At 38.0% G+C, this 12,218-nt stretch overlaps 1 protein-coding gene across 5 annotated transcripts in view; it reads left to right on the top strand.

The window, feature by feature from the left end:
• Positions 1-12,218, top strand: part of STXBP6 (syntaxin binding protein 6) — a 98,223-nt gene that overhangs the window by 81,210 nt on the left and 4,795 nt on the right. The window lies entirely within an intron of this gene.

Genomic DNA, 12,218 nt, shown 5'->3' with positions numbered 1-12,218 from the left:
TTCTGAATTTTAATTCTTTCCAGTCTGTCAGAAAGGATCTGTTTAAAGAATCACTTCTTGATCTTCTTATGAAAATCCTGTATACTATGTTTTTCATTATCAGTCCCTATAAAAAATCATAAGGCACTGGCATTACTACGTATCAGAACAAAGTCAGCAGGAAGTGTGAATTAACTTGTACTTGTTGTCCAGCATTGTCTCCATTCCAAAAATCATTCTAAACTTAGTACATTGTAGTTCCTCATGACTAGCAGCAATTCATTAGTGTTGACATTTTCAGTCTTCTGAACTTCTTCTACTGACACAAGTAGTATCAATTCAGTATGTATAATGGCTCTCTTTCTACTTTGATAGCATAGGTCATTTCTCTTCTTAAGCATTTTAGAATTCTCTTTATCTTTCACAGTTCCCATATTGACATAAGAAAGTGGATGACTGTCACCGACATCTTTTCATAAAAATCCTTTCTTTAGGATTTTTCTGCCTTCTGAGAAGCTGTGGCCTCAGCAACAAAATGTAAACAATGGTTATCTGCTGCTGGGGAATGCAACTGGTGGATCCGTGATTGGTCTCGGCTGGATGTTTGGATTTACTGACCACTCATGGCAGAGCTGCTCTCACTTTCTGCCTGGACACAGACCTTTGTTATTCATTCCTTTTCTATTCTTAGCTTAGCTAGCCTTCTGAGAACTTTCCTTCTATGTCTTTTCAGTATAGTCATAATGTAATATATATCAAAAAATAATAAATCAAGCCTTCTGAACATGAGGTCAACATTCTCATCTCCCTCTTCATCCTGCAACCCTTGTGACCCCTGTGACAGATGACCTTGTTTGGATAGTCTTATTTACTAACAGAAGAAACACTATTAATTTTTTTTACCGCTGAACAATAAAATGCTCCATATTTTCATCTCTTTCCTCTATTTCAATTCTGTGTACATAATTTATTTTTTTAAGTCTTTTGGCAATGCTGATGCTTAAAATAGCACATTTTAATTCTCGCTCTCTTTTCCATCCCTTGATATTGTCATTCTATCCTAGCTTATTTATATATATTCAGCATCCACATTGGAATAGAATGTTAGTCTCTACTCTTCTTTGAATTCAAAAAAAACCCTAGTTTTTAAGTGTCTGGGATCTTTCATTTGTTCTCCAAATGTACATGTATATGAAAGTTTGCTCCTAACCCAGCTTTCTAAGCTCTTTAGATTTCTGACATTGAAGAGGTAAATATAAAATACAGAGCTGTAGACCATTTGTCTAGGTAGCAGAGAAAAATGTCTTCCAGGCTACTTAAGCCATTTGAAAAATAACTCACAGAATTTAGTTTCAATGACTTGATATTTTGCTATTCGTGGATTAGCATTATTGTTTAATATAAAATATTAATAAATAGAACACAGTGTGTAGTCTTGGTGATGTCTTAAGGTCAAAGTGTTGCATTTTTCAGAATTACTTAAAAAAGGATTGTTTCAGACAGCCCACTGTGTTATGATAGTAATTTCCTAAGTAGGTTATTTATTGATTTTTCTGTCTCTCTCTTTACAGTATTTAAACTCACTCATAAAATGCAAAACAGATTGGATGTACATCACCTTCACTCACTGTGGACTTCATTGCATTACATATTTTTCTTCATTAAATAATATATAGTTGATGGATCTGTATAACATTTTCTGATCCCTCTCCACTGCCAGGCCACTAACATCAAATGGGTTTTTTCAGTGTTTGCTTTTATTTACCTTTGGCAAAGATACAAAATTACTACCTCGGCCAGGTGCTGGTTTTGGAAATCAGTAGATACCCTCAGTTTGCACACCTGTATTAACACTATTCTTTCTGTTTCCTTCTCCCCTCCTTCCTTCTCCTTTAAGGCTGGTGCTACGGTGGTGCTTTAAAACTGGTTATTGATTTGGTCAGGAAGGTGCAGAGTGTGAAGTTCTCTGCAGTGTTGACTTAAAGGCTGCCAGTTTGGAGAATCATTGCTGGCCTGGACAGGTGTTTAGTAGCATATGCTTTCATAGCATAGCAAATTAAGGTCTTTCAGACTCCCTTATCTCCCTTCAGGGACCATAGCAGACTTCTCTTTGTTCACTGTGAGCTTCAGCCCACGGTTAGTTGGCTGTTGAGCACCTGGATACTGTGATTGCTCTACAATTTTTTTTTCCCCATCTTAAAATGTACCTTGCACATCTAAGGAGCTGACATGGCTAATGAGAGCAGAGGAAGAAATTTATCTCTGTTGTCAATAAGGCTTATCTTGTTTTGTTGCTTGCTAATGAAGATGCTGAACAGTCAGGATGATCATTTTGCCTCATATATCCTCTGTAATTGGTAGAACCTTTTTAAAAGTATAATGTTGTGATGCACAAAGTGTTCTTTGTTATTGTTAGAAATAACTTGCAAGCATCTGTTTAACTCCCAAGGTTATAGGTATTATTTAACTACTAGCAGGAATAAAATACACATTTTCTTCATATAAGAGTTGAGATAAATTTGCTCTCTTTTTTACTAAAAGTACAAGATTTCAGATACACAAAAATAAATTGTGGGCAATGTAAATAATGTTCAGAAGCAATGAAGTGACAAACTGGGGTTGTATTAGAACATGCTACAGTATAAAATATTATATGTTACTATGATATTATAGGCTTTATTTCATTGCAAATCAGTAAGACTGAAAAGTATGGGTCAAATATGAATAGTTTTACTGAGGTTTAAAATGCATTCATAATATACTGGGTTTGGGTTTTTTTTTCCTTTTTCTGTCTTACATCCTTTGAACAAAATACCAGATTAGATGAATTTTTAAGTCTCTTTGCATCAGCATAATACACAATATTTGCCTGCCTTTTTATATTTAAATTTGTTCCTGGCCAGTTTTTGTATTGATGGATATTAAAAGATCCAGATGTGTCAGAAGAAATTGCCTAGCCCACATGGGAACAGGGGAAAGTACTGTAACCAGTTTAAATTTGGGATCACTTCTTACTCTGAAACCTATATTTCTTTTCAGGGTAGAATAAGATTTTTACAAAGGTAAAATCAAAGGACACATTGATTGTGTCCCTTGGGAGTACAATGATTCTTAATGTTGCATGATTGGTAAAGGCTTAATTCAGTGCAGAATATGTACCACTTATATCAAAATAGTTGCCAGGCTTTTTGAAGGCTATAAACTTTCCAGATTCAGGTGCAAAGACTTACAGAAATGTTTTGTTTACTTTCAAAGAAAGTGAAAGTCCATGGCAATCCTGCTGTCCAGGCTGTGAGACTTCTAGATTTTATGGTCAAATATAATTTGGGAATAAGTTATGTTTGAAAGATAAATTGAGAAATTGATGTTCATATTTAAGTTCAGATTCAAGTTTTCAAAGCTGGAAATCCAGTGAAGATTGTACTTTTTATAAATGTACTGTCTTTCAGATCACTTAGGCATCCTTTCTGGATGATAATTTAAATATTGAAATTATCTAGAGAACATTCAATTTGTGTGGAATTCATTAAGTTGTAAGAGTGTATCATCTTACAGGATTACAATCACAGAAGTACTATTTCTTATTATCTCAAGCTGTTTAACAAGGCTTTCACATGGCTGTTTAAGAGAGGTCAGCGAGAGATGTTTTTTTTCTGTTTGGGTCTTTTTAGTAGCTCTTCCCTCTTTTATTCAAGAAGCTCTTAACCAAGGCTGTCATCACAGCACCAATATGCATGAAAGGATGTGTAACAGTGAAGAAGGAGGGGAAGAACATGTTTGTCCTGTGGACCTTTGTAATCAGCTGTTGTGTTACAGATGTGATGGAAAGCCATGGGTTAATGTTAGTCTAGGAAATGTAACTCTGTGGTAGTGATGATTTCAACAAAATAAATGTACTCAGCAAGGAGAGGCAGCTAATGGATGTGTGAGGTAGACCATCAGTTGAAATTTCATCAGTTGATGTTGAAATTATGTAGCATCCTGAGTTAGATGCTTAGACTTCACTAAATCCTTTATACTTATTGTGGTGTTTCTTGGGTATCATTCCAGACTAAGTTATTCTTTATTGTCAGCAGTTTCACGACAGTCTTAGCAGTAGAAGAGGTTTGCCTTCATGTCTTCAGTGTTGTGTTGTAGTAATGAGCAGCTCTTAACTTTTTTTTTATGGCATAGTTCTTTCTTCCAACAAAATCTATGATTTTGATTGGTGAATATAGCTAATGTGTGGGAGTTGCCTGAACCTTGACAGACTTAGGAGAAACTTTCAGATCAGCAAAACCTGTAATTACCTCTTGAGCTTTCTGTGGTCACTTGTTTCATTCTAAAGTGTTGTTTTCAGTGATTCAGTACAGTTTGGAGGCGGAGGAAGAGATTGGGTTTTTGTAAAGTGCTGTCTATAAGAGCAATGTTCAAGCTGGTTTTTATTGACAGTGGTTGATTGAAACAGATGAGAGTAATGTGCATAATTAGCAGAAAAAGCTATTCAGACATAAACATATGTCAGTCATACCAGTCTTAGGTGATTGGGATGGTGCTAAAATACTGTCCATATAGCTCCTGCATTTCCCTGAGGAAGGGCTGGCACAGCTAGTTGCTGTCAGGTCTGATGCTGCATTTTTCATTTGATGGTTTGCAGCCATTGCTCTTGACTGATTTTATCCTGACCTTGAACAGTTCTTACTCAGTTTTCATTCTTACTCATGAGCCATAACTTTATTTTCAGTTTATGTGGTAATAGAAGTTGGTGATTTTGAATATGCTGTTTAGGTGGCAAACACAGAATTTTCAAACTCACTTACCTCATTAAGAAATAGGAATGTGTTGACAAATACACTGTGTTCCATACCTCCATTGTTGCAGGTTAATGCATTATGTTTCTCAATAATAATTAACACTACTTAAGCAGAAGCTCAATCAATAGTATTGACACAATGTCTGCAGGAACTACCTTTGTTTAACAGAATCCTGTGGTTCATTTTCAGGGCATGTTGCTCTCTAACTCTCCTGCCCATTCTAAAAGAAATGTCAATACTTCAGTGAGTTCAATTTGAAACAATACAACAAAATTGCATCAGGAGATGTGTTAACACTTTGGACTGCCTTGTCAGGGAAAAGTGTGTTCGGCTTTCTGTTGGTTTTGGCTGTGATGGAGCTTGTTTTTCTTCATAACAGCCAGTACAGTGTTGTATTTTATATTTGTGACCAAAACTGTGTTGGTAACACACCAGTGTTTTAGGTGAGGTGTGCTTACACAGTGTCAAGACCTTCATGGTCTCTTCCTTCTGCCTTGTCCCCCATAAAATGGCCTGGGAGGGGACACAAACAGGGAATCTTACCAAAACTGACCAAGGAGATGCTCCATGCCATGTAACAGCATGCTCAGCAATAAAACTGGAGGGGAAACTACCTTTTCCCAAGGTAGACATTGCTCAGGGACTGAGCATTAGCCCAGGCTGGTGACTGATTCTTTTCGCATCATTTATACCATAGGCTTTCATTAAAAATAGATTTTTTTTCTTTTAAATATTAAATATAACTTTTCATAGTAGTCATTGGTTGGGGGATTTTCTTATTCTATATGAAATCTGTTCCATCATTCTGAATATTCCCTATGGAAAAATACTCCACTTTTGAATCAAACTTGTTTGTTTGAATATTTCAGTGTGTGGTCATGAAGAAATGTAGTAAGTACAGCATTTTATTAATGGCAGAAATGGCTGGAAGGATTTAACAAAAAAAAACCCTCACATTTTTTCTTTATAGAATGACATCAATATGAGTAAAAACTGACATGGGAGTTATCCCATTTCCACTTATTTTACCTGTCAGCTGATCAAAATCAGCAAAGCTTGCAAGTTTTTTCGGTGTTCACGATGCTCACAGCTCTCACTTGTGACCCCAGGGGAGCAGCATCTAAGATTAATATTTAAATTTGCCAGCTCATTGACAAACAGAAGCTTGCATGGTGCATAGCTGCTGTTCTTTGTTTTAATTACACGTTCTGCTTCTTGTCAGGTTGGCTGTAATATGAGATCCTGCTGAATTCCAGAACTTTTCCAGAGTAAGCCTCTTTAACACAAAATTGTCATAATGAGTAAATGTCACTTCACAGTAAGGTTTTTGGGCATTATTGATTTTATACTCCCCAAGAAAATTACCCTTTCTAGAGAACAAATCAGACTTTCTTCCTGCAGGGTTTTCAGAGTTATTACATACAAAGTTTTTTCACATTTGGATCTTCAGAGATGAAGTTTTTCCCATTTTCTTCCCTCTGGAGATCAGAGGTCCCTTCTTGGGCTGGAAGCCCAATCCCCCCATTTAAAATGAATCATCATGATGGAATGTAATTTAATACTGATTTTAATTTGTTGGGATATATCTATAAGAAGATATTTGCTTAAAAAGAATCAATTTGCTGAAAATGCAGTAAAAGTAACAGCATAATCCACATACCTTGCCCTCACCCCAAGATTAACAAGATTTTGACCAGAGTAATGATCAGAGACAAATTCCTATAACAGAATGATGCAAAGATAATGCTAAAGTAATTTTTCTGATTCTACTGCTTGGAATTTGACTCTGTAATTAGTTAAGCTGTTCAAAAGTATGAATAATTTACATGATATTGTTGCTGTTGAGTACTGAATAAAAGAAAATCTCAAGAGAGCAGGAGGTATTTTAATTATCAAGATACCTCATCAATGAAAAAACTCTTTTTTGTTTTACTCTAATGGCCCCTATATCACTGTTTAAAATAAAAAGGCACTAGCATCAGAGATAAAACTTCCTTTTACTTATGACTGTAGCAGGAAAACTTGTGCTACTTAACTGCCCAGAGAAGAGATTTTTCTAGTGCCTTGCAGAACCACAATAAGGGTTGTTTTTTTTGTAATACAGCTTTTTCTTGATCTAAGATTTTGCAAGCCACACTGAGAAATGAGAATACACTGTGTTTGCTAAGCAATAAAAATGTTGAACCCTTAAGGTTATTCAGGTAATTTATTTTGTCATGTTTTGGGGGGTTTTTTTGTTTGTTTTTTAAGACCTCATCTTCACAACATAATGAAATTTTATTTCCAATGGTCTGCAGAAGTCATTCTGTTCATGTGCTGCTTTCAACTTTTTGTCAGCTAATAGTCTGCTGTGTTTCAGGCTATGTTGATTTTCTTTCATTTTTGTGTTTCTGGTTTGCATATATTTAAATATGGGAGTTAAAACACGAGAAATCATCCAGATGTATTTGATATGTTCGAGATGATAGTTTTTGAGCTAAAAGTAGGGGTGGTTCTTTTTTGGAGAAGTTTATGGAAATAATTTAGTCAAGATACATATAAAGATACTCTTTTACTCAAGAAAACCCCAAAGCCACAAATAGTATTGTAGATTTGGAAAATATATTAGTTAAGTATCACTATATATTTATTTTGCCCAAAAAATTTTATTGAAAATGTCTGCTGATTCTTGCATTTTTATAATTTTCATAATTGTCCACTGATTTTTGTTAACATCTTCAGAATTTTTCTTGAAACATAGAGAACATTCAAATCAGATCAGTGCAAAATGTATTTTAGTCTTGTATTTTGTTTTTTATAGTAGCATTGTGGTTTAGGAATGGTATTCCTCTCTCTACTGCTCCAACCAAAACTGTGACAGCATTCACTTCCCCTCGCCCTCCAGCAGAAAGCACAAAAGGCAAAGATTAGTGCTTGAGATAAGAAAAATTTACTGAAAACAATAATGAGAAAATGAACAGTGATAGCAAGAATACCAATTACAAATAATCAAAGCTAACTGCATTTATTTCCTTCTCAGAAGTAGGTAGTTGCTAAATGCTTTATTAATGCACGTACAATTAAAATTGAATACCCGTGTTTGCAAATCAGTCACTGTAGAGTCTGATCACTAATCTAGAGATAAATCTCTGCATTGAGCTGAAATATATTTGATATGGCTAATAAAGAATGTGATGAACCTTTTATGAATGTGTGATAAAACAAATGATGCAATCTAAATAATGGTATCTCTAGAGACCAATTAGTTTCTTTGAATACTTGATTACGACAGTATTCCTCTATCTTTCAGGTATTGGGCATGGTGGCTAAAGGATGTATTTTTCATTGTGCATGATAGAAGTCCTAAAGCTGACTTCTTGGGGTGTAAGAGCCTCTTGATACGGACCTACAAGGGTTATCAAAGTTCAGCACCTGGCTCTGCACAGGACACCCCAGGAGTCACACCATGCGTCTGAGAGCGTTGTCAAATGCTGCTTGAGCTCTGTCAGGCTGGTGCTGTGACCACTGCCCAGGGGAGCCTGTCCACTGCCCAAACACCTTTTGGGTAAAAAACCTTTTTCTAATATCCAAACTAAACTGAGCAGGTCAGTCCGTGCCTGCCCCTCCTCTTCCCCTCAGGAGAAGTTGTAGACTGCTGTGAGTTCTGCCCTCAGTCTCCTTCAGGCTGAACCAGCCAGGTGACCTCAACCACTCCTCGTATGGCTTCTCCTCTAGATCCTTCACCACCTTTGCAGTCCTTCTTTGGACACCCTCCAATAGCTTTACATCCTTTGCTTGTTGTGGTGCTGAAAACTGCACACAGGACTCGAGGTGAGCAGAGCAGGACAATCCCATCCCTTGCCTGGCCAGTGATGCTGTGCCTGATGCCCCCTGGCCCTCCTGGCTTCCAGGGCACTGCTGGCTCAGATTCAACTTGACATTGACCATGGCACTGCTCTCCAGCATCTTGTTCTTCAGTCTATACATAAATCTAGGGTTGCTTCATCCCAAGTGCAGAATCCAGCACCTTCCTTTGTTGAACTTCATGTAGCTGGTGATTGCATGGCCTTCTAATTTGTCAAGGTCTTTCTGCAGGGCCTCTCTGCCATGATGGGTGTCAACAACTCCTCCCAATTTAGTATTATCTGAAAACTTAGTATACATCTGATTCCTGCATCCAAGTCCTTTTTGAAGATGTTGAAAACTGGGCCCTGCAGAGCCCTACTTGTGACAGGTCAGCAGCCTGGTGTCACCCCATTCACTGTAACCCTTTGCACCTGAGCCATGAGCCAGTTGCTCACCCATCATATGCTCTCTTTATCCAGCTGTGTGCTGGACATTTTGTCTAGAAGGATATTGTGAAAGACAGTATGAGGAGCTTTACTAATGAAATCCTAAAGGAATCCATCAGCATGGAAAACATCTCTCAGGATATTTTGAATCAGAGTAGTTACCTCCTGAAGAACAGCTTAGTTTTCCAGGTTGTAGATTATTTATTCATATGAATGATTTTCCAATATGTCCAGTGCAAGGCTTGCTATTCCTGCAGTGATACTAATACAGGGATGAGGCATAGTCAGTCATACCAGCAACCACCTACACATGCTCTAGAAATACACTGATGAAATTCCATAGACTATTGACATGTGGGTTTCTGAGTGGCTCATAGATGAGCGCAGATTTTTTTTATTGTTTTACTGACATTCCATTGGTAAGGATACTCCAGAAGTAGTTCTTAGGAACAGTCTCAGAATAGCAGCTTCTCTGCAAGTCACTGCCTGTGAGAAAATACAGCAGATCTTACCTGGAGAGAACACAATATTGTGTTAGCTAGAGGGAAAAATAGTTACTGTCACTGTGCCAAACTTTCAAGTTCATTCTTCTGTGCTGAAAACAACGTGGAGCAAGAGATACCAATCTTTGGCCACAAATCTACAAACAGTAGGAGTATAGAAAATAAGGAATATTTTTAGGAGTATAGAAAATGAAAAATATTTTTGTTCTGTAGTTACCTATTGACATGATAGAAGGTCAGCAATATGTTAGTCTACTCCCCAACACATTTTAAAACTTCAGAAGATGCTTAGTTTTATAAGTTTGTCCATGTAGCCTGCTTTCCTTGAATTCAGCAGAGGCTTTGTGATCTTGTAAAAAACTGATTTAATTCAGTGTTGGGAGCTTTTAAAACTCTTGTCCTAGAGAACTAACACGACACAAGAGGCCAAAGCCATTAGATCACACCACCAAAAAAGGAAAACTATTTCCAGTGCAGTGTTGCTCAGTACATGTGTTTATTTGAAAAGCTGCCTGAACAGAAGCCAAAATAATAATCTCCTTTAAAAAATTATGAACAAAATAGCAATTGACTGAGAAGTTTCAAAGTAAGAAAGTGTGCAGGATGTGAAGTTGTTTGGTTTTACAATCAAACTCCTCAGTGTCTGAAAGGAGATCACTTGAAAAGATTATTCTGTATCTGCAAAGTTCCAGCTCACAATATTGTTAGATATTTATCTCTTCAACAAGCATGCCAGTATTATATTCCTTTTCTAAATGCAACAATAGAAAAAAAACACCAAACCTGCAGCAGTTCCACATCTACTTTTTTTTTTTCTTTTTTTTAACTCCTGATGTGTAAAATGTAACAATATTGGTATTTAGGAGGCCAGGATGTTCTTTTATGGCTGTTTCTCATATTGACTCATCATCTGTGAGTCACTTTGTGTAGGTTCTTAAGTCTCTCCCTCACCTCCATAGTTTAATACTAGTTGAGTTTTAGCTTAAAATTGCAAGGCAGTTTTCTTTATCTCAGGAATTCCTGCATATGCAGCTTGTACTGTGCTTCACAGGCTACTCAGGGCAGCCTTTAGCTTCACAATTCATTGTTAGTTTGGCCTTTCTAAGGAATGGATTATCATTTGAAAACTGAGTCTGAAAGGATTGTTTGTTCTTTTTTCTAATGAAACTGTGTGCTAGTTTCAGCTGTGTTGATTTTTTTCTCAGTGGTTGGTACAGGGCAATGTGATAGATTTGTGCTGAACATGGGGTTGATAATATGGAGATGTTTTTTATTATTGCTGAGCTGGGCTTGCACAGAACCAAGGCCTTTTCTACTTTTTGTTCTGGCCATGCTGGCAAGGAAGTTTGGCCTGCATGGGAGGTTGGTAGGAGGAGACACAGCTTGGACAGCTGACCAAAGGGATATTCCAGACCATATGACATCATGCTCAGTGCATGAAGTGAGAGGAAGAAGGAGGAAGGGGAGGAAGTTTGGGGTAATCACGTTTGTTTTCATGAGGAACTGTTTCTGTGTGCCTGCTCTCCTGGAGATGGCTGGACCCCTGCCTGCCCATGGGAAGGAGTGAATTAATTCCTTGTTTTACTTTATTTTAGTGCTTAGCTTTTGCTTTCTCTATTAAACTGTCTGTATCTCACCCCATCAGTTTTCTGATTTTTACCTTTCTAATTCTCTCCCCAGTCCTGCTGGTGGGAGAGTGAGCAAGGGGCTGTGTGGTGCTTGGTTGCTGGCTGGGGCTAAACTACAATAAACTAGTAGCAAAGTAGCCCTTTAAATTGATGTTTGGATTTGATTTTTTAACCCGATAATATTTTTGAAGTAGGTACACTTCCTCAGATTAATGAGAAAAGCAGTCAGTGTGTTTTTGTCTATTTTCACTTGTCCTTGTATGCTGGTAAGAACAACAGAGTTTAACAGCAGATGTGCTATAGTGCTCGCTTTGACTGTGCTGAATTTGTTTCATACCTTTACCACAATAACTCATTTAAGAGCATTATATGTTTGGTTTTAACACTGTTGAAAAAATGAAACAGCCAGGACTACCAGGGTATCAAGCCCGGCCAACATGGATTATGAGAGGAAGGTTCTGCTTGACTCTGCTGATGTCTGTCTATGACAAAGTGACCTGTTCAGTAGATGAGGGGAAAGCTGTGGATGTTGTTTATCTAGACTCAGTAAAGTGCTTGACACCATCTACCACAGCATCCTTCTTGATCAGCTGGCTGCTTGCAGCTTAGATGGGTGGACTCTTTGATGCATAAAAATGTGGGTGGATGTCCAGGCCCACAGAGTTGTGGTGAATGGAACTAAATCCAGTTGGCGCCCCATCACTAGCAGTGTTCTCCAGGGCTCCCTTTTGGTGCCAGTTCTGGTTAACATCTTTATTGATGATCTGCATGTGGGGATTGAGGGCACCCTCAGTAGATTTACAGTGATACCAAGATGGGTGGGAGTGTTGATCTCGAGGGAAGGAAGGCTCTGCAGAGGGATCTGGACGGACTCAGCCAGTGGGCTAAGGACAGCAGCATGGGGTTCACTAAGGCCAAGTGCCAGGTCCTGCTCTTGCGCTGCAGCAATCGCAGGCAGTGCTGCAGGCTGGGCAGAGTGGCTGTCCCGCAGAAAGGGGCCTGGGGTGCAGGTCAGCAGCAGGCTCAGTGTGAGCCAGGGCTGGG

This window comes from Ammospiza nelsoni, chromosome 6 (assembly GCF_027579445.1).
Source record: "Ammospiza nelsoni isolate bAmmNel1 chromosome 6, bAmmNel1.pri, whole genome shotgun sequence".
In the NCBI taxonomy this organism is placed as follows: Eukaryota; Metazoa; Chordata; class Aves; order Passeriformes; family Passerellidae; genus Ammospiza; species Ammospiza nelsoni.
This window is presented reverse-complemented; position numbering and strand designations above follow the sequence as displayed.